The following is a 24,613-nucleotide window of genomic DNA, read 5'->3' on the forward strand; positions in this document are numbered from 1 at the left end:
TTATAACATTGAAGATAGGCAGAGCGCTCTGTTTTCTGCACTTTCCAAAGCGTTACTGAAGGAAGAATGATACATTTACCAATGTTCAGTTCTCTTGTACGCCACACAAACATCCTCGCGATATGATTGGTCATTGAAGACTAGCTTGCTCCGCCTCCAATGTTTAACCACGGGGAGATGGTTAGTTGTCAATCATTTCCTCTAGTTTTGAGTGAATAGAAGATTTCATTTTTCCCTCTTCCCTTTGCCCCATCAATGTTCAGAGTCTCTTGTTTGAACACGTTTCTTCTTTCCCCTGCGACGACTGACATACATTTCTTGTCACAAAAGGATGTTTACTTCTTTTTCCCCTCAACTCTTTGACCACTTCTGATGTTTGGTTCCAGGATGTCTGTTACCTGCCCACCTTTTCTTTTTACGTTGGGTGAACGAACAACCTGCATGGTCCACTTTCACTCCCTCCCCCTCGATTGAATGCCAATAACCTTATGGATAAACGCGTGGGTTCTTGTATTTGTTTTGGATGGCCTCCATAACTAGTTTTGCAAACAACACAAACACTTCTAGAATGGTTTATTAGTTTACGTGTATTTAGACACTAAATGGATGGTATGTTCTTTTCGGCAAAAATACAAGTTATTGAAATGATAACCATATATTTTAACTGTGTAAAGTCGGCATTGGGTTCCATTTTTCGTTTAAAATCTATGTACCATTAAAATAATATTTTATGAAAATTGCTGGTTGATCCCAGCTTAACGAATTTTTTTATGGTTATTTGTCTGGTAACCAGCCATATGCTATGAAAATACAGCAATGAGGCGCCTTTTAAGAGAGGAATTCAGACATACTGACGATTTTTCAAACTTTATTAACCATTTACCTCTATAGAAAAGAAAAAAATGTTTCCTCCGATCCGAGAAGATACCTACAAACGAAATACCCCAATTCTTTTCCTCTTTTTAGACCGAAACCAAGCAGTATTACAAAGGAAATTCATTTACTTTATTTTTTTCTCTATTCCAGTCTATGTTAATAAATAAATAAAAATATATATAAATGCTGTACACAATCATTTCTAGAGAGAGTTTACCGTTGCGACGTTCTTACGTTCTGTTTTCTTTAACGTGTTTCTTTTTGGATTTTTTGTGGGTCTTGTCCAAAGAAGATATCATATTCAATTAAGTTTTATATTATTATTATTGATTTGATATATTTGCATAAGGATCGAAGGGGGAACCATCCCTAGAAAATAATTAACACAGTGTAGAAATGAACCAAGAATTTTCGCCAATATGTTTCATACCTAAGGGGGACCATAGCGCTCCCAAATCGCGGGAACCTAACCTGGACCATAGCACCCTCCGTGTTTGCCAACACCAGGGGAAAGCCAACCTCCTGAACGGTCCGGCTTGCTCCACGAACGAGCGAAATATTTGCTTTTGAAAAGAGATTAGTTGAGGGTGTTCGCATCCCCTGAATTGTTTGTACGATTAATTAAATTATTGTTTGAAGATTAAGCCTTACTTTTGTCGTGTCTTGTGGTGAACTTAAGCTGCAAGTCGATGTTTGAAGACTATGTTTTAGTCACGTTTCATTTCATAGGTAGTCCATACTTTATATTGTTTGAAGACTATGTCTCAGTCTCGATCGCGTCTCGAGTGAAAAAATCCCCTCTCGGTTTCGTTTTGAGGGCAACTTAACCAAGAAAAGATTGAAGGATGAGACTATTATTATTATTATTATTATTATTATTATTATTATTATTATTATTATTATTATTATAGGTAGGAATATGGGGGAACTTTACATCGACACTTTTTTAGAAACAAAGTAGTGTCTTCTTTACACGGAAAATATCTTGGTAATGTTCATGTTTTTAGAGAAAAATGGCTGATGACATCCCTTAAGAGCCGCCATTCACGGACTTTATAGTTTACTGCAGAAACTAAGTCTAGAATAGTTGGTGTTTTTAGAAATGCTTGGTGAAGTGACTTAAGAGCCGCCACTGATGAAGTTTACGGCAGAAATCAAGTGTACAATTTGTCTGAATCTTTATAACTGAAAGCGTGATTAAACAGAATTGTGTACCTTCCAATATTTTTGATTGTAGATACTATATTGTTTAAGTATATTGTAGGTACCAAATTTCTCAAAAGTAAATCCCCACGTTAAGCGGGTTTGCATATCCAGGCTCCCAACTATGAAAACATTTACGATCACTCTAACCCCAATCATTTCACAGATTCAACCTGTTGTATATAAGTTATTAGGACGTAAAATTCAATATAATTTATACGAAAAAGACTTTTATGTATTGCAAGACCTGTAACTGCCAAATATTCACCACAAACTTATAGTCGTATCGACTAAAACAAAAAGAAGTGTGGAGCAGGAAACTACTTTACCCAAAAGTCAAACGAACTGAAGACATACGAACTGGTCGAGCGGTTTGGGTCATTAGTCTATCAGTTAGAAGTTTATGTGTTCAAACCCTGAAGGGAGTATTCGTTTTTTTTGTTTTTTTAAAGTGTGTTCCTATTTTCATCAGAGGACTGAGAACATTTCTTTAAATAAATCTTTGGCAACTACTTTTCTCTCAAATTCCATTAGAAGGGAACATTATATGAATTACAGATCTAAAATCCACAGCTGAGAACAAAATATTATGTTCAATATTTCATTATTATCCTTTGATTTGTAATGAAAAACTAATTATAAGCATTGACGATTTCAGAAGATTCTCCCCCGGTAATGGTCAATATATGAATGAGAGAAAACTGATAAAACATTATTAGTCCACTTTGAGCATGATCGAAGATAACTTATGGCCACAAAGGGGGAAATTTATGTCGACAGAGTCTCAAATTCTCCCACAAGTCATGCCCTGAAATCATCAGTTTGAAAGGTTTCCTTAACAAATAGAATATTACATTTATTTCTCGTTCTACGTTTAGAAATGGAAAAAATCATAATTTTAAAGTGAATTATAATACGGTAAGCATAAAGATTTATAGAACTAATGAAGTAAATATTCTTGTGTAAGTTATCGATTTCTAATCAGGTTAAAACTCGAATATTCGTTTGCATCGCACTTTAAAGTAAATCCTCTCTCTATATAATTCTTACTGGAAAGTATGTTTAACTCCAATTACTTAATAATATTTTTACTAATATATTTTTATTGTAATACTTTTACTATTCAATGTTGTATACACTTCATTTCCCGAAGCAAAACTTCGCAAATGTATAGTGGACTAGTGGATATTTATTTATTTATTTATATGAAAGTACACATGCATACACCCATAACATACCTTCTTGACTTACATAATTGATGGTAACATGACCTTACAAAGAAGAAAAATAAGACATGGAAAGAAAAGAAAAATACTAAAAAATAAAAAGGAAAGAATGTACAATCCAGCCACGAGAACAATAATATATACATATATATATATATATATATATATATGTACATCGGTACGTTAACAAATAATGATAGATCATACATGGACATTATGCAGTATTTCATATAGAAGTTTAACAAATTTAACTTTTCCATATGAAAATAGATGTATCCTATCATTTAATTTATTATAGACTCTCAGCATTCGTATAATAGGTGACTGTGCATGAGTTGAACTTTTCGACATAGGTATATGAAAGATATTTTGATTTCTGGAGCGATATCTTGGTACATAGAAAAGGATATGTAGCAAGTGTTGAACTATTAATTCTATTTGTCAATATATTTCTTAAAATAATAAGAGAATGTAAAATTCTTCTATCCTTTAAGCTACTTAGGTTGAATAGCGAGCGTAAAAGTGACACTGACAAGTAATTTGTTGAATCTGCTTTAAATGTTTTATAATATAAATATCTCAAAAATTTGTTTTGAATGATCTCAATTGCTTGAGTGTCCTTCTTAAAGGGGGGACTCTAGATTACCGATGCATACTCCAATTTGCTTCTTACTAGGGTTGCATATAACTTGATAATTACTGATGGTTGTGAAAATATTTTTGTTTCTGATAACAAAGCCTAAGGCTCTATTTGTTGAGTCTATAACACTAACTAAATGATTACCAAATGTTAATTTACAATCAAAAATTACACCAAGATCTCTAATCGATGCAACATTCTCTATTTGGATATTATTAATTTTGTATACATATTTGACTAATTTGTTTTTTCTACTAAAGGTTACACTTTTACACTTATTTACGTTCAGTTGTAGTTTATTTATACCACACCAATCTATGATTTTATTCAAGTTTTGTTGTAAAATTTTGCTATCTTCTTCAACTGTAACCGATTTTTAAATCTTTACATCGTCGGCAAATAACAAACAATTGGAATTTTCTACAACCTCAGGCAAATCATTAATTAGAATTATCAAATATATTAGATATTATCAGATATTATCAAATATCATTTTGTATACGTAAATACTCCATCGTCTCATTTGATACTTCGTACTTTAAATGATAATAATAATAATAATAATAATAATAATAATAAATCATAGCCATACCTTTATCAGAATTTCAGGCTTAGTCAATAAATAAATTCAACGTGGTCTCTATTCGAAGTTCTATTTAATCGAATCCGATAGAAATACAAAGAGAAACTTCGAGAACAAGTAAAAGAAAAATGTTACTTTGGTGGGATTGGAAGTAACTTTTAGGAGTTCTTTACAATTTACAAACAAATGCCTTAGGCACTTTGTTTCTTTTCTTTAAGTTAACTGATTCACCGAACGTATCTGAGTAACTTGTCTTTATTTTCTACTCGGTTATATACGTTTTACAATCATTTCCGTTAATCTTGAACGACAGGAACAAGAATACAAAAACACCTAAGATAATTAAAATTCCGAACTCCCTCACCGGGAATTGAACCCGGGACCCCATACGCCTTAGGCACACGTGCTAGCCACTAGACCAGCGGGGAAAGTAAGTGAATTGCATTTTGTAGTATCTGAAGTTTACACCTATTTCATCCTGCTGTAATGTTTACCGTATTCATTACTTTGAGGAATGATATATGTTATTTATATAGGTTCTATTACATATTCTTTCATAAATATTATATAAATTATCAGAATTATTCATGATCTTCCATGGAAATTCACTGGTGCATGCGCAGTAGAAACAGATGAATGCAGTTTACTGATATTAGTCAGAATGCAAATTTCTAACAGGCTATCAGAATTCCTTAATGGAAAATAGTGGTTCCCAACCTGGGGACGCGCAGCTTCCTCCTGAGTAAGCATGAAGTGGGAGTAAGGGGGCGAAAGCTACTGGCAGAAATGAATTGAGAAGTAAATTATTATTATTATTATTATTATTATTATTTGTCATACCGCTAAATCAATTTCTTCACTGCTTTCTCGTCACAGCCCAAAACCCAAGCGATCTGAATGAGAGTTTGTTCCACTTTTACTCGACTATAATTTCTCCTCGCAGACTAACAGATAGTTCTCTACAGCCTTTAGAGCTAGGCATTTGACAACTTGTGGAAATTTGCATTGTGATTCGTATTAGCAATGACAGTAAAGTGGATCTTTCGGTTTCTACTGTGCATCATCAGCATCATTATATCAGAAGGATTCCGCCATTACCGGCGGGTCACTTACCGCAGCAGAGAAGCTGCCATGCTCCACAATCATCTGTTAACCTCTCCATCTTCACATACGATTTTTCTGTTTTGATATCGCCAATAGCCTAATTATGTTTCTATATAGTCTAATTCATCCCCTCCCTCTCTTTCCTGCCTCCATACCCTCTAGCACATCCCTCATGATACAGTTCCTTCTTAACCAATATTCCAACCAGTTTCTCTTCCTCTTGTTAATAATATTTTTCTCCTTCCATTTCCAACCCTCTCATTCGTTTTCCTCTCGACCCAGCTATTTCTCTCCATTCTTCTCCACGCACATATTTCGAAAGGCTCCAATTGTTTCTCATCATTTCTGCGTAATGTCCATGTTTCTGTCCTATAAATACAGTAAAATACAGTACACAAAGTATTTTATGAGTCTTTCTTCAACTCTAAGGCCCCACAAAATAGTATTTTCTTCATCCTAAAGGCTTCTTTTGCCATTTCTATCCTTGCTTTTATTTCACGTTCGCATGTCATATCACTAATGATACTACTCAGACATCAAAAACTAGTCACCTGTTTTTTTCTGCTCCTACTTCTATATTTGACACCGATCGCTTCGTTTCAATCACCATGGATTTTGTCTTTCTAACATTTATTTTCATCCCATATTCTTCAGAAGCCTTTCTCAAGTTTTCTACACCTTATTAATTTTCTTTTTAGATTCTGCAACAACAATCATATCAACCCCAAACCGTATACACCTCATCATTCTATCTCCTACCGAAATTCCATCTCCATTATGAAAACTCATTTTTTCTATCTCTTCTACATAGCTATTAAATAATGTCGGCGAAATATATAATATCAGTTGAACTCACCTTTCAATTACACTGTCTGTCTACTGTGCATGCGCCAGTGAATTTCCATGGAAGATCGTGAATAATTCTGATAATTTATATAATATTTATGAACGAATATGTAATAGAACCTATATGAATTACATATATCATTCCTCAAAGTAACGAGTACGGTAAACATTATTACAGCAGGATGAAATAAATGTAAACTTCAGATACTACAAAATGCATTTCACTTACTTTCCCCGCTCGTCTAGTGGCTAGCACATGTGCCTAAGGTGTATGGGGTCCCGGGTTCGATTCCCGGTGGGGGAGTTCAGAATTTTAATTCTCTTAGATGTTTTTGTATTCTTGTTCCTGTCGTTCAAGATTAACGGAAATGATTGTAAAACGTATATAACCGAGTAGAAAATAGAGACAAGTTACTCAGATACGTTCGGTGAATCAGTTAACTTAAAGAAAAGAAACAAAGTGCCTAAGGCATTTGTCTGTAAATTGAAAGGAACTCTTAAAAGTTAGTTCCAGTCCCACCAAGGTAACATTTTTCTTTTACCTGTTTTCGAAGTTTCTCTTTGTATTTCTATCGAATTCGATTAAATAGAACTTCGAATAGAGACCATGTTGAATTCATTTATTGATTAAGCCTGATATTCTGATAAACGTATGGCTATGATATTATTATTATTATTATTATTATATTATTATTATTATTATTATTTAAAGTACGAAGTTTCAGATGAGGCGATGCAGTATTTACGTAAAAAAAATGATAATTTATTTGATAATATTCACTAGTCCACTATACATTTGCGAGGTTTTGCTTTGGGAAATGAAGTGTATACAACATTGAATAGTAAAAGTATTACAATAGAAATATATTATTAAAAATATTGATTAAGTAATTGGAGTTAAACATACTTTCCAGTAAGAATTATATATAGAGAGGATTTACTTTAAAGTGCGATGCAAACGAATATTCGAGTTTTAACCTGATTAGAAATCGATAACTTACACAAGAATATTTACTTCATTAGTTCTATAAATCTTTATGCTTATCGTATTATAATTCACTTTAAAATTATGATTTTTCCATTTCTAAACGTAGAACGAGAAATAAATGTAATATTCTATTTGTTAAGGAAACCTTTCAAACTGATGATTTCAGGGCATGACCTGTGGGAGAATTTGAGACTCTGTCGACATAAATTTCCCCCTTTGTGGCCATAAGTTATCTTCGATCATGCTCAAAGTGGACTAATAACGTTTTATCAGTTTTCTCTCATTCATATATTGACCATTACCGGGGGAGAATCTTCTGAAATCGTCAATGCTTATAATTAGTTTTTCATTACAAATCAAAGGATAATAATGAAATCTTGAACATAATATTTTGTTCTCAGTTGTGGATTTTAGATTTGCAATTCATATAATGTTCCCTTCTAATGGAATTTGAGAGAAAAGTAGTTGCCAAAGATTTATTTAAAGAAATGTTCTCAGTCCTCTGATGAAAATAGGAACACACTTAAAAAACAAAAAAAACGAATACTCCCTTCAGGGTTTGAACACATAGACTTCTAACTGATAGACTAATGACCCAAACCGCTCGACCAGTTCGTATGTCTTCAGTTCGTTTGACTTTGGGTAAAGTAGTTTCCTGCTCCACACTTCTTTTTGTTTATGTCGATACGACTATAAGTTTGTGATGAATATTTGGCAGTTACAGGTCTTGCAACGCATAAAAGTCTTTTTCGTATAAATTATATTGAATTTTACATCCTAATAACTTATATACAACAGGTTGAATCTGTGAAATGATTGGGGTTAGAGTGATCGTAAATGTTTTCATAGTTAGAAGCCTGGATATGCAAACCCGCTCAACGTGGGGATTTACTTTTGAGAAATTTTGTACTATATAAATACATTGGGCCTTATGCAGAGTCCTTTTGATGCTTGATTAGAGGCACGCTAAAAAGTTCGACTAACATATGTTCCCTGCAGTACTCAGAATTTTAGTATGACGCTAATCATTCGTCAAAACGACTCTGCATAAGGCGGATTGTGCCTGAATGATTTGTCGAGAATCTGTATTCATATTGGGAAGTATTTCCGAAATATAAGCAATTTACACATAAAGAACAGATAGATATTCAATATTTACTACAGATGATGTTCAAAATATATTGTTTTATTTACTGTAGTGTAAAATAATTAAGTTCAACATAAAGATAGACTTTTGTCTTGCTTGCATAACAAGAATAAATGCAAAGAAAAAATTATAATAGAAATATATTCCGTAATATTTAAAAAATCAGTCAGTATTAAGTGCACAGAAGTATTCCAATAGTGTTTTAATGTGTTTTCATACTGAAAAATGTAATTATATAAAGTTTTCATTGCAATGGGAGCAATTTCCGGAGATACAGTTGTTTATTGCAAATTTTACGCTGCCTTTGCGTTTGTTTTTACGTAAATGTGTAGGCTTTTCTTGTAGATGTATGACACTTTCGCACAGTTAGAGTCGAAAGAAAGAACTACGTTCGTTTATTCATTTTTGATCATAGAACTGTACGGTGGAATTCACCCTTTGAATTTGCGTTAGAATAGCATGGCCTTCGCAAATCTTGCGAAATGTAGTGAATACTCAAATGTTTTTCCAAGACATGACGAACAAAAGAATGTAATTGAGTGAGAGATATTTAAGTTAGATGTTGTTTGTCTTTGATAAGTGTTGGGAATATATTTTGAAAAATGTAAGAAACATGATGTTGCGTATTTTAAACATTTGTTGCAGTATTCAGAATGTTAATGATGTGCTAGTCACAGACTTTTTTTTACATACTAACTCTATATTAAGGAATGTAACGGGTGAGAAAAATAAATATTGGAACTACAGAAAAGTAAATGATTGCAGCGTACTTTGTAAAAAAAAAAAAAAAAAAAACATTAGCCTCTGTTTTACAATTTTGATAATCATTTTTTTTAGTTCTAGAATATTTTGTTAGGGGTGCAAAAAGAGAACCCAATGCAGTGTGAGCGAGTGTGAGAGAGCGAGACTTTACCCATTTTGTTTAAGAGTAAAACCCCCATAACTTTCCAATTACTGAACGCTCTGTTTTACACAGAGAAGAAGAGACTATGTCCGTGTTTAAGAGTAATTCAGCCCTAAAGTTTCCAATTACTGAAAGCTCCCTTTTGCACAGAGAAGAGGAGACTATGCTCGTGTTTAAGAGTAATGCCCCCATAACTTTTTCAATTACTGAACGTTACCTTTCGCACAGAGAAGAGGAGACTGCCCGTGTTTAAGAGTAATTCCGCCCTAAAGTTTCCAATTACTGAGCGTTACTTGCTTTTGCTAGATAGCTTTCTCAAAGCGAACACGTTTTGTTTCGAAGTGAGAGATGGCGGGTTCACCGCTATTGTTGTTAGATGGTAGCCCCTAGACCATTTACTCCGTCTTTTTGGTATTAGGATTTCAGAGTAAACGTATGCAGCAATACTGGTAGAGGAGATATTCCCCTTAAATGAACTGGGTACGGTACCCCCTAACTAAATACGCATTCCGTTACTGAAAGATTGGGCTTTATGTCCTGTAAATGAAGTGGTACGGGACCCCCTAACTAAATACTTATTGCGTTACTGAAAGACTTGGGTTTATGTCCCTTATTTAACCTAATAATTTACCTTATACTTGTATTGATCTTCAATACTTTAATAGAATATTAAGACCAGCAGAACATACAAGCATATGTATTTGAGTGAGAGAAAACTTTACGCACAGGAGACATTAAGATTGAAATAGTGAATATGTGCTATGGTTTTATTACACATTGAAAACATGTGTAATATAAATATACTATACTCACCTTAAAATATATAGAAATATACGGAACTCAGTCACACATGGGTCTGCAGTGCCGGACTTTCAACGTACAACTAATCTCTAATTTAGAATTTTACCGCTAGGTGTCACTAGTAGTTCTATTAAAATAGTATTAAATTACTAATGTTAGTGTAGTGGTTCTGAATTTTTTTCTTGGAAACATATGGGAGTAATAGTATAAAAAGTATAAGGAAACCGCAGACATAGTGTTTGTTCAGTTGGCATGACCTAGGATTGAACTACAGACCCCGAAACATATGAAGTGAACTCCTTACCACTTTTTTTTTTAAATAAATAAATAATTTTGTATGAATTCCGTTTTATAGCATCAAAATTTTGTTTGTTTATTTTTGGGATTGAGATATAGGATTTTTACATCGGGATTGAGATATAGGATTTTTACAAGTGCAAGAGTTTTTGTGACCAAATTAGATTTATTTTTTATACTTTGGTGAAAGATTGAGTTGATTTTATATTTTTGCCTTCTATACATTTTTAACCTGTGACGTTATGAGGGGTGACGACCCTCAGCGAGCACACTATTCGGGGAAAGAGGGAAGTTAGGTACCACGCAAGGTATTTGTTTGGTGTAAATGAGAGAAACATTATTCAGAACGTCCTAAAAAATTATATTTATTTGACCGAATGTCCCACCGGTAATCGAACCCGCAACCGTTCGCGCCGCAAGCCCTTTTGGGCCCGTTTCCACCGCAGCACCTGTCGGGTCCGTCCGCGTCGCGACACCTACCAGGAATCGGGCCCGTGACCGCTCACACTGAATGCGAAAGCGTTAGCGACTACGCTGTGAGGGGAGCACTAGTTCCCCTACCGGGAGTCGAATCCGGGGGCTGCTTGCACTGAATGCGAGAGCGTTAGCAATTACACTGTGGGGGAACAGTACAGTTGATCTTAAGTTTAACGGCAAGTTTAGCAGGCATTTCTTATAGATTTTGAGAATTGCAACGGTCAAATCGAATTATATGAACATTTTATTGGGAATTAGGCTTGGATCACACAAACAGCATAGATAGTTTACTTGTACAGATTTATTGAGAATCCGAAAATGTCCAGAATCGTACACAGCTCTTGCAAACTAAAGAATTTTTTTAAGGTTTTGTACGCTAAAAGAAACTGATTCTCGTACGTGGATAGAATAACAGAATTTTTATTTCTATTTCTATTAAGTATATATTGTGCACATTAAAAACAATAATTATAATTTGCACTAATTTGGTGAAAATATTTTGTATTAATAACATTTTTTAATTTTTTTTATTTTCCAGAAAAGATTATGAGTGAAGTTAAGAAGGGTAGTACTTCTGAAGAATGCCGAAGAAGATTAAGAATATTTCTTTTAAAAAGAATAATACCAACACCGTATAGTAGACCTGTGACTAGTAATGAATATTGTGCACAAAAAATACAAGAAAGAGATAGAACAGAAAATCGTGCTCCTTATCAAACAGCTGTATTAATAACATATAAAAGGAAAAGTGGCACTCGTGTTCGAACTGTGTGAATGATACCATATTGGAACTTATATATCGGAAAAAGAGAGAGAATCAACTGTAAAGGAAATTTTGGGGATCAAGTGGGATTTGGAGGGGAGGGTGAGGGAAAAGTAAGAAGAAAAGGAAGAATTGATGGAAGAGGAAGTGGAGGAAGAAAAAGAGGGGGTGAAGTAATTGTGGGAGTGTAAATATTTGTATATTATATATATATATATATATATATATATATATATATATATATATATATATATATATATATATCTGTGTATATTTAATGTAAATACATTGTGTATTGTTGGATGGGTGTTGGGAAATTTGTGTTTTCTTTCCTCTGAATTTTTAAAACCTTCCTAACTTTTTAACACTGCTGAGGTATTTTGATAATAGTCTCTAACTATTGTGTAATGAAAATTCATTCTGTACAAAACATATAAGGTTTCTTCTTTTATATATATATATATATATATATATATATATATATATATATATATATATACACCTGAAATCATTGCAAGTTCTATTTTTGATGAATGGTTGAATTTTGAGTTTCTTCTTCTTTTTTTAGCAAGAAGGGCCTATTTTCTTTTTTCTAAATTCTTACAATAAAATTCCTTGTAAGAATTAATCCGTTGCCACATGACCTATCTCCGGGAATCGAATCCTCGATGAGTGTGAACATTAGGAAGTGATATTAGAAAATGCTTTCGTAGAAATAAAAAATATTAAATGTCCAACACTGATGTACTATCCACTTGGCCAAGACGGTCGCACTAACCACTTAGCCATGAAACAATTTTAATTGGTACTTACATGATTTTTCAGTAGAAAACAAACTGTACACGAAACTATACTGTACAAAGCCTGAAGATTTCAAAACAATTGAAAAAAAAGGGAGAGAGAATTGAAGTAGTATTTTCTTATTGCTAAATGCTTATTTGATTTTTCACCAGTAATATTTCTCTTTGTTTTGTGGTAAACTTGGTTAGGCTAAAGGAGACAGTAATTATGAGAAATGAATGATTTTATGTTGTTTCACTTTATAAAAAGAAAATCTTGAAAAAGTGAGTGGAAAACTCCAAGAAAGTTCACGGACACGATGTTGTTCACTACAAAGTCTAACTGGTGGTCCTCCCAGCGATGGGAAAAACTACCACTGACCCACTGCTGTCTTATATTGAAATTTGAAATCAAATTCTTTAGTAGCTAAATAAATAATTAGTGATCTCTCTTGGCTATGTATTGAAATGATTTCCCTTGACTATGTATTAAAATGAAATGAAATCTGACATTCCACAATTATGTTGGTTAGGCTAAAGCAAATGATGAAATGAAGAAACTGTGAAGGGAACGCTGGGAAATGCTCAAGAAAAAAGTTACAAACACGATATTTTCAGCCATAATTTTAGTTGGTCAAGGATTGAACCCGAGATCTCAACCATCTAAGGTTCAGTCTAGTTAAACAATCAGTTTGAAAATATGTATTCGTGGAAACGGATGACAGAACAGTAAGCTATAAGTTATATGTCAAGTATCATTCTAACATTTAATTGGTGTAAACCTCCCTTGGTTTTGAATTTGTGACCACTTGCACGTAATGTGAAAACGATCTTATTTTATTTGACATTACATTTGCGTGGTAGGATTAAGGAAAACTTCATGTAAGATAGTGATTGATATGTATGAATTTGTTTGGAGTTTAGCATTCTGTTCACCATCATTAATGCTATTTTCTTTGTAGTCCTTAAACAGTAAACTGATAGACTTTGAAGTTCTTTTAAACTTTCCAGTTGGGAATCGAATCCTCTTATTACTTATTTCTTCTTTCGAGTATTTATTTTTATTGGATTATCTGCTTTTGCAAGTTGTATTTTGACTTAACGATTCGCTTGTTCAAGCTCTGAACAAATTTATTGTGAGCCAATAAAAATTGTTTCGAAAATATTAAAAATGTGTGAACATATTAAGAGCTACTTGTTAAATAAATGGAAAGTGAAATTAGAAAATATATGTACGAATAAAATTTAGATGTCAAAGACATATGCGCTATCCGCTTAACCATACAAACTTTTGTTTCATCTCGTCTCGTCTTATAGGCAAGCTTGACATTAAAGAACAAAGAGAGAAACTATTGTTATTACTATTAGTAGTGAGGTTATATGAGACGTGAAATCTGGTAACATTTTACCAGGAACTAAGCTAGGTTTATCATGGTAAAAAAAACATGTTCGCTAAGCGGTTAGCTATAGAGTTTGGAATTATTCTGACTGCCTTATCATTTAAGTTACATGGGTCATTCAGTTTAATCTCCTTTCCTTATGTTCTGTAAGCTAAGAGAAATGGGTAATGCCGACAATCAATGACAATCAAAACAAAACAAAATGTACAGTTTAGAAGAAGAGAGAGAGAGAGAGAAAAGATGTACACTAACACTGAGCCATTGCAGTCTACAAAAAAGTTTGTATTCAATAAACTCCATGGTTTTGCGAAATATGTGTCTATCTTTCTTACAACAAATTGATAGTTCACATCATTTTATTTCTTCCCAACATGTTGGTCTTCAGATTCAATTGAATTCCTCATAAGCAATACGTAGCTATGGCTAACCTAATGATAGATTTGCCAACAATGTCATAGTTCTCACTGTAATTTTCCGTATTATTTTAGAATGCATATGCGTAGCAAACTCCTTGTTAAAATTGTTTGAACAGTAAATAAGTGATAAGTAAGCACTTCAAAGTTAGACCTGATATACAATATACATTGTATATAGCTAAAGCTATTAAATACCAACAAGATGAATGGGCTCAAGAACTTGAAGTCAGAAAGTATACTTAAACTGAAATCTTTGTTTCAAGCGGGTATGAAGAAGTCCTCTTAAGACAAGTGGGTGAAAAAATGAAGGCAGACTTGAGTGTTGGAAATCGAATCAAAAACCAGCACATCGGAGATTTGTACCCTATTAAATATAAAGCTATTTGAATAAGTGTTTGTTCTTTGAATGTACAACATATATGTTTGAGAAAACAGATAAATAGGAGATATACTACACTTTATCCGTAAACAATAAATTCCACTTTCATGAAACAAATATTCGCACGTGAGAAGGATAGGAGGTAGAAGATATGTTAGAAACTTTATAACTTGTGCAGTTTACTATAAATATTATTAGGAATTATATTTTTTTCTTTCTTTGTTTGAGCTTATATTTAAGGACATGTTAGCTATGAAGGTCTGAGTATCTATTTATCTATAAAAAGTGTACTGCACTGTGATCAATATTAGCATTCGGAGATTTATCAAGCGAATATGAGAATTTGTATGAGTTTGTAGCAAAATAGCTGATTTGGTCAGCAAGTGCAACTGCAAGATATATTCTCAACCTACACTAACCAATGCCAACAAACATTCTCGTTCTCCTTAAACAATGAAATAAATGAAATCTTTGAGTATTACGTCCCACATTTATGTCGGTAGGGCTAAAGGAAATGATGAAATGAAGAAAATTGTTAGGGAAAATTCCCAAGAAAAGTTAAGGACAATATTGTCCACCACAAAGTTCACTTCCCAGCTCCTTAAACAAGTTATTATTATCATCTGATCTTGCCTTTGACCAGTATTATTTTCAGGTATTGTTTGTTGTAGTTATCTGTGCACATAGCTTTCTGCAATAGTAGAACAACTAGCCCCTCCGGCTGACAACTCTGCTGAGTTTTACGCGGGAACTAGCGTATTGTATTGCAAGCCATAGATGTTCATTTTACTTCGACCTCACTCACCCTCGCCCTCGCAGTAGCAGTTGGCCCTCGCCCTCGCGAATGGAATTGTCCATCGCCCTCGCGCGCCCTCACCCTCGCTGTCGAAACTTGTCCTCGCCCTCGCGCGCCCTCACCCTCGCCATCGAAGCTTGTCCTCATCCTCGCGCACCCTCGCCCTCGCTGCCGAAACTTGTCCTCGCTCTCGCGCACCCTCGCCCTCGCCATCGAAGCTTTTCCTCGCCCTCTCGCACCCTCACCCTCGCCATCGAAGCTTGACCTCGCCCTCGCGCACCCTCACCCTCGCTGTCGAAGCTTCTCCTCGCCCTCGCACACCCTCGCCCTTTTAGTCGAAGCTTTTCCTCGCCCTCGCGCACCCTCACCCTCGCCATGGAAGCTTGTCCTCGCCCTCGCGATAGGAGTTGTCCATTATCCTCGCTCGCCCTCGCCTTCGTGCTCAAAACTTTTCCTCGCCCTCGCGCACCCTCGCCCTCATATCATTGAGGGCGAGGGTAATTGAGGATCAGGAGGCCTCGAGAGGGCCTCCTTCATGAGGATCAGAGCATCAATTATTCAACCTATTTGTTGAATTATTTCTTTATCGTCAGTGGCGGATCCAGGGGGGATAGGGGCGATCGCTCCCCCCCCAGAAGAGGAAACTTCTTTATTTTATATATACAAATAAAACACATCCCAGAGTTTGGAGCTCTTAAAAGTAGCTCTAAGTAGCAGTATTACAACCAACCACCCCCACCAGAAGTCAGTCCAGGATCCGCCCTTGCTTAACATACGTGGACTTTGTGGTGGACAAACGCCGTGCTCGTAGGTTTTCTCGGGGTTCTCCCGTTTCCTCCCACTTTATTCATTCCACCATTTCACGCATTTCTTATTATCACCGTCTCCTTTAGCCTAACCGGCATAACCATGGGACGTTAAACTTACAGATTTCATTTCATTTCATTTCAACAATACTTAGAATCACTCAACACTCAGTTATCCCAAATAATCCTAAAACCTAGAATTATGTTGAATTCACTAAATTTAATTGTATATACAAAATTGTATATGTACACCCTGAACTCGTATATTACACTGCAAAACAATGCCGCAACTTTGACGTGGGAGACCCGGGTTCGATTCCTAGCGGGAGCTCATGTGGTTCGTATTCTACGTTAATCGGTAGGTTTACGTCTCATATAGTCTCACTGCTGAAGGGATATTAAAAAAAATCAAATCAAATATTCCTTACTATTAGAAAGAAGAAAAGACATTTCAGGAACTGTCGATTTTTGTGCAAATACAGAATAAGTTGTGAAGAGTGTTTCTTCCAGACATGTTTTTTTTGGGGGTACTGCCCCCCGAAGCTCTGAGAGCCTCCGCCCAAAGGAGACCAAAATAATACGTCTATAATATGATAATGAATAGAATAGTACCTGCAGTGCCGCCCCGAGATACTAAGTGTGCCCCCCCCCCCCCGAACATTGTTTCTGAAAGAAACACTGCTTATGAAGGACTTCTTTTTCTGCGAAATGTTATCTCAATTAGTTCCAAAGCGGCTGACTAACATATCGAGCCCTTGTAAGAAGAAATGAATATGAAAGTACACTCGGATAGGTTAATTTTTGAGCCATTTTTCGTGACAATTAAAACGCAACTCTTGTAGCTTTCTTAACTGCACGGGAAGACAGCTAATACGTACTCACGGAACGGCAAATATTTTATGGCACCATTTTCATTCTATGAACCTTAACACATACAAAAACTTTATATTTCCAAATGAAACTATATAGCGACATTAATGGGTCATTTCAAAAGAGTGGGGGGTAACTGCCCCCCTTTGCCCACCTAATCGCCGCCCATTCTATGATGTGTGGCACATTTGTGCGAAATTAATAATAATATGATTAAACTGTTTACCCACAACAAAATCCTGTTCGTTTTGCTGAAGTGGCTTTTCCTAAGTTTCATATGTTTCATATATCCTACAGTTTTTTTCAGGCTTTTTTTTAATTTGTCCAAATTTATATTTCTCCTTTTACCACACAATCGTTCAATACTTGCACTATAATATTTACAATCAGTATATCATCCTGTAACGTATTTTATTCCTAATAAAAATCATTGAACAACACAACATACAAACCCTATCTCACTGGCTTGCACGCGAACCTTTTTTGCATGGGGTCCTGGGGACAATTCCGAGTGGGAAAACATTGAACGACAGTGGATCGAATTCCGCGTTAAACCTATAGGTCCACTTCTCATATAGCTTCGCCGACGAAAGAGGACGCTAAACGGCAATCAGTCAACAGTTGCAAATTTCGGCTGCATAAACAACTTATGTCTTGTGGAACTTATTAAATTTATTTTGTTAAAGCAGCTCTTTCAACAAAATTTCAGTATTAACGTGTCAGATATTTCTATTTAAGGACAAGAAAAAAACATATTATTTATTTTGTAACTAAATGATAGCTCTACCCACGTAGATTATAAAAGCAGAAACAATGAAAATAGATACAATAGTGACTGACATTATTTTAACAAATATCGATTCAGATAATAGTTTGGGCTGTCACAAAACTATGAAAAGTTAAAAATTCCGATTAATTGTAACAACTTCATCAGTGGTGGACATTGGAGGAGGATGTATGCTATTAATCAGCCCATTTCATGGGCATCCAAACTCACGAGCCCAACGCTCGCTAGCTCGGCATTCGCGCTCAACCGTTCTCGGGTTCAATAATTAAGCGCTACCCCGAGCGCCAATGAAATAAGTCAGCGCGAGTCCAACTGAGGGAAGTGAGCCCGAGCACGATTCCCAAAGGAATAAATGAGCGAGAGCCCAGTTGAAAAAAATGAGCCCGAGTCCGAGAGAGTCCAGAGCAAAATGGCCATCTATGAACCAAAGTCATTCCATCAAGTTTTTTCCATCTGATCTACTGCATTCTGATGGTTCTCTCATTGATTGTGTTTGTTCAGATATCAGCGCTCTTGTCATTTACTGCTGAATGACGTGAGCGACTGTCTGTCTGTCTACCAACACTATTTAAACATGACAGTGTAGTAGACACTTCTTATCTAAAATGTCTCCAGCACAGGAAGGGCAACAATGAGGCACACTTACTTCTTAATGTAGCGCTATTTCTACCCGGAAACTTTCATGGGAAAAATCAAATATTATTTTTATTTGCATTATTATTTTTAATAATTATTTGGCATAATTGTCTACTGCAATTAATTGAAAGGAAAAATACGATTAATGTATAACCTTGCTATGACACTAACTTTTCATCTAGGGGACATGGCAGATGATATTTTAAATTTTGCCTCTCTCCAAAAGAGGTCAAACAGCAAACTCCAAAACAGTTGCTTTTAAGGAAGCTTGTTCTCCTCCCTCGCGTGCCCTCGTTCTCCTGAAGGAAGTTGTCTCTAGCCATCGTGCACCCTCGCTCCCGCAGTAACACTTGGCCCTCACCCTCGTTAACCCTCGCCCTCTTCGTCGAAGCTTTTCCTCGCCCTCGCGCACCCTCACCCCCGCCATCGAAGCTTGTCCTCGCCCTCGCGGCCAAAACTTGTCCTCGCCCTCGCGTCACTGTGGGCGAGGGAACTTGAGGGTAAGGATGCCCTCGAGAGGGCCACCCTCGCGAGGGTGAACATCTCTGTTACAAGCAATGCCAAAAGCAAACAGAAAGGGGAGTAAACCGCTAAGGCTTAAATGGATATTAGGATGGGACGAGTGTGGACAAAGTAGGAAACTCAGCATCAGAGAGACTTAAGTACGGTCAAAAGTAAGAAAATGATGAATAGGTACAGCTTAAGATAATCAATATTGGAAAATGACAAGTGCAATGACTACTTAAGTATAGGAGAATCTAGTAAACAGACAATATTAAAACCTCTCGTTTAACTTTTAAATGCTTTATATTACAGTTTGTGTAGGATAGTCTTTATTAAAACGAAAACAAATTAAAATATAATGTTACTGGTTCACCATATAATGTGAATTCGTCCTGCGAACACAAATACATTGAAAAATAATTAAGTGAATACTGTGAAAGCGAAAATGTGAATATTCTGTCGCAAAATATTTCATTGAATTTAGAAAAGTATTTTTAAAGTGAACATAATCATGAAAAAGTGTAGCCTATTGGTAATAAAAACTGGAAGATTCATGGTCATACTTGTTCAAACCTGTTTTAGCTAAGTCTTCCAAATAAAAACAATAAAAGATCGGGTGAAAGTTCTACAACGAAGTCAGTAAAGTAAATAAATACTGCAGTTAAGAAAGGATGAATCTATGTGTGACTGTATTTCATGCACTATGGTAAAACTTCGTACTGTTTTATATAAAAAGACAATATTTTCAAAAAGTGTTTGAATAGAGACATCTTTTTTGTCAGTGCTGAAGATTAGAAGTAAAAAAATATCTAATGAAATTAGCAGTGAAGATGTGTGCCTCTGTTACTGCAATAACATTCGCATAAGCATTCAATGTTTAATAAACACATTTCAAGTGTGAGAATCTAAAAGAAGTAGTTTGGTACTTTGCAGTGGATGTACAAGAGAGCAAAATAAACCATGACTGTATTCTGTTAGATAAAAAATATATTGAAGACAAATATGAGAAGTTTTTTACGGATATAAATGAATACAAGATGAAATTGTGCTTCAGTTTCAGAAGATGCATGACGGTACTTTATCCAATAGTTCATAATTATACATTTCTTAACCAATTGATAAAAATATTCTTGCAAAAATATTTTAAGTTAAGAACATTGTTGTGAATAGAAAAAAAAACTTTGAAATGTGTTCACGATTGAAAGAATCCAACAAATGATAGAACTGTGTTTCGTTGAATGATCTTGACAGTATTCTGTAGATGTATTACACATACAAAGTGTAAAAAGGATTGGTATGACTTGATTTTTTTCTGTGAGCGTAAAAACTGATAACAAATGAATCTTACTGCTGTAATTGTCTAAGAAAGTTGAAAATAGTTACTGTATAGTGCGGTACAGTGCGATAATTTTAAACATATCTTTTGATAATGATGCGAAGAAAGTGGTAAATGTTGCAAAAGAAGAACTGATTAACACCAATACAAAATGAAAACTATGTACAACCCAATTTAAAATATTGAAAGATATTCCTCTGCTAGAATTATTTTGGAAAATAAGTGTTTATAAGTGTTGAGGAGGTGTTAGCGTCTGTTAAAAGTTTCATAATGTAAGAATGAATAGACTATTTTACTAAATAAGTGATAGTAAGATGTTCACTAATAATACATTTAAGATCCTACAAACAATATCCACAAAAGAGAAACCATTGGCTACCAAGCGTTTATGTATGTTAGTTATCAATTGGTAGTACATGTCCTCATACAAGATGTAAATTTTGTTTGCCAGCTTTAGTTCCCAGATATATATTCAACTCATTTTGTTCTTCTCATAAATGACCATTTGGTATTCAGAGGTTAGTTTGTTTTTGAATTTTTACGCATCTGCAATAGTACATCCATTTTGATGTTCAATGGTAACATCATCATACAAATCCTTAGCCTGCTTCAACTATCGCTCAGGATGATTCTTTAGTTCGTACACGTAGTTACGACGATAATCAACCCTAGCCTTACCGAGGATGATAGCCTTAGGAAGACAATAGATATTTTTCTCCATTGGGATGGTACACTTTTTCCAAATGAGAAACATAATCCTCATATTTGGTTGATCCACGGGTTCGACCCCTTCCCTTGCATGGATTAGCAATGTGGATCTTAAAATTCACCTTCTTCCCAAAATCTTCATTACTATTGAAGACATTTTCAACTATGTGGAAAAATATATCGGGGTTCAATTCCTTTTTTAGGATGCCATGTCATGTACATCGTTTGTTTAATTTCGACGCAGAACTTTCAATAGTAATACCGATATACATATCATCATCGACGTCATTTAGCGTATGCTCTTGTACAAATTCAAATAATGAGCGAATATATGTTTGCGGGTCTTCGATTTCACTAGTGCGCATACATTCAATGGTAACTTCCTTTCCACGCAGACCAAAATAAGGATAATGCTTAGTTTTACTATTGACAATGCGAAAGTAATCCCGTGTGCCTGCACCATACAATATAGGTTCCAATGTAGAACATGTACTATGTTCTGGTGCAAAACTCGTACTAGCCCCCGGAGAAACACCCAATAACTCGTCGGAATCATCAGCAGTTAAGCCTGTAATCTTTCCTGCAAACACAATTCCCCTAAATTTTTCACGCACTGCTTTCACCATATGTCTTAACGAAAGAAGCCCACACGATACAAATCAACAATATCTTTTGTGGACTTGCAACTCTTCAATACAATACCCGGTTCACAGTCAAAATGCAAGAATACCGCATGCAGTAACTTTACATATGGTACAGTGTTTACCCTCACACCCGTAGCATGGCATCGCGATAACAGCAAGTAAGACAAAATTTTTGTTCTGCAGTAAGTCTGATCGTTATGTCCATTTTCCCTACATTGAATTGTAGAATGTTTTGCAATATGTTTCATGCACGGTTTCGTCGTAATGTTATCCTCTATTAATTCTATTCCTTCATGTGCATGATACTCTTTCATGTATTTTTTCTTCGCTTTGGTTTGGCATGAGGTAGAAAATTCTAAAAGATTCCTGTTTCATTTGAAGAAAAGAATTCACGTAGTCAAACTATTTAAATGACTAACCTCAGAACCTACGAGTTCGAATTCCCATCTTTGACATTTTTTCGTTTTCTGTGATAACTCAAATTATTTATTAATATATTGTTTGTTGTCGGAATGCAATAAAACTTTAGCATACAGTAAGTGGTATCACAATATCTGCATTTGTTAATATTACTTTCACCCACAACATAACACATATATGTCTACTGTTACATGTATATTTCTTTACTTTGTGTATATGTGTTGTATCATGAAACATTACTCACGGGTATAGTACTGTAACATCCAAATACTGAATTGTCATCCAATTAAATCTGTATGAATAAAAAATCCACTATATTTTCTTCCACTATATTTTCATAAGATCATGTATATAATTAATGTGATTCTTAAACTATTATATTCAATCAAAATAAACTGATTATTCTGACGTATCGAATTAAATATTTTTTGATATTTTAAATACATGGAATCTAATTCAATACGTAAACAAGTATTGCAATGTGGAAAACTTTTCAAATATTCATACTTATTTTTCTGCGCATTTGTTTCGCGCATCCCCTACCCTTGCACTATAAATCACGCGCAAGCGTGTACTTGTACTAGCACAAATAAAGTGAGTGATACGGTATGATCTTGAAGCTTTGCTGGCGTCTACTATTAATCCAATGTTCTCGGGATTGCTGCCAGAGTGAGTGTTGCTGTGCTGAGCTTTCGTTACCATACAGCGGCAACATATTCAGAGCTATGTGTTGAAGTGTGCTGGTCGTACAGATTATATTGTGGTCTTTAAGAATCGCTGTGTTCCTATTGGTTGTCTTTGTTGGCCAATGTCGTGCTCTGATTTTGCTGGTGGAAACTGCTCTCTGATTGGCTGATAGTTCTTTTCGTACTGAGAAGCTGGATCCAGATGTCAGGTAGATGATAACCTTCGTCTCTGTTGATGGATGGCTTGTATGTACGGATGAATAGAGATTCATGTACAAGAATAATTTTACAAAATACACGAATCTCCAGCTTCTCAGTACGAAAAGAACCATCAGCCAATCAGAGAGCAGTTTCCACCAGCAAAATCAGAGCACGCCATTGGCCAACAAAGACAACCAATAGGAACACAGCGATTCTTAAAGACCACAATATAATCTGTACGACCAGCACATTTCAACACATAGCTCTGAAGATGCTGCCGCTGTATGGTAACGAAAGCTCAGCACAGCAACACTCACTCTGGCAGCAATCCCGAGAACATTGGATTAATGAGTGATACGGTGTTAAGATGTACGGTCAAATGGTATCTGTTTCAGCGGTTGCAAAGCGAAAAATAAAGACTTGCATAATGTTAAACAAGTAAAAACAAATTCTTCTCTTCATAATAAGAAAAGGAAAGTTGAAATTGAAACCAATCTTTCTTTATCGCAAAGTAAACATGTAAAGTCTAAATATATTTCACCATGTGAAAAACGTTTTGAACTTGAAAAACGAAACAAAATTATTCTTGTATCCTCGTCGCCAAAAGTGCCTTTACATCGCCGTGACGGGTATGTGACACCGCAGTACTCTAAGGAAGGGATGGTTGCATAAGAAATTTTGATTAATTTTGAAGAGTTTTTATTTTGACTAGGGAAATAACGTAGGTATAGGGAGTAAGGGCACAGATTTAAAGCATCAGTGCACTGTCATCTCTGAAAAGATTTGTATTCTCAGTTTTTCAAATTATTGTCTTATATGTTAAGTTAAAAACTGCTAACAACTGCTACTAGCGCTTTTCACTCTTCAGGAATTTACTACGACATGTTCGGGCTTCAATTATTTCATTCGCCTCACTGTAATTATTTGTGAATGGAAACTGATTACGCTGAATAGAATATGTTTCGTTGTCGTAAAGCAAGGGCCGTAATAAATGTAGATCAGGTTCTTATTATTATATAAAACACATAAGTATTTATTCCGTGTATAGAATAATATAATACAGTAACTAAGCAACATCATAATCACTAACGCCCGCAGGATTTTTTCTAACGGGGGGGGGGAGACCGATATAGAGTTTTTCGTTTTATTCCCTATATATATTACGTTAACAGTCATAACACTGATAACGTATATCGTCTTTCGCCGCTATAGGCTATTAGTCAGAACACTGATCTCCAGATATGTCGAAAGAAAAAATAAATTAATATGAACAGTGATGAGATTAATTTTACTGCGCCCTGGATCGATCTACCTTCGATTTACTCATACTCCCCCAGGCCCCTTGCTCCAGGTATTTAAGCTGCTGCGTTAAATATACGGTTCCATGTCA

At 35.2% G+C, this 24,613-nt stretch overlaps 1 long non-coding RNA gene across 2 annotated transcripts in view; it reads left to right on the plus strand.

The window, feature by feature from the left end:
* The window catches only part of LOC145674527 (uncharacterized), a 56,398-nt gene extending 44,346 nt beyond the window's left edge, over nucleotides 1-12,052 (plus strand). For both annotated transcript variants that reach the window (XR_014128966.1, XR_014128965.1), the window contains exon 3: nucleotides 11,631-12,052. This is a non-coding gene — a long non-coding RNA (uncharacterized LOC145674527). The remainder of the gene's footprint in view (nucleotides 1-11,630) is intronic.
* Nucleotides 12,053-24,613: the final 12,561 nt, after the last annotated feature.

Source organism: Thermobia domestica, chromosome 17, assembly GCF_964235325.1.
Source record: "Thermobia domestica chromosome 17, izTheDome1.hap1.1, whole genome shotgun sequence".
NCBI classification, from domain to species: domain Eukaryota; kingdom Metazoa; phylum Arthropoda; class Insecta; order Zygentoma; family Lepismatidae; genus Thermobia; species Thermobia domestica.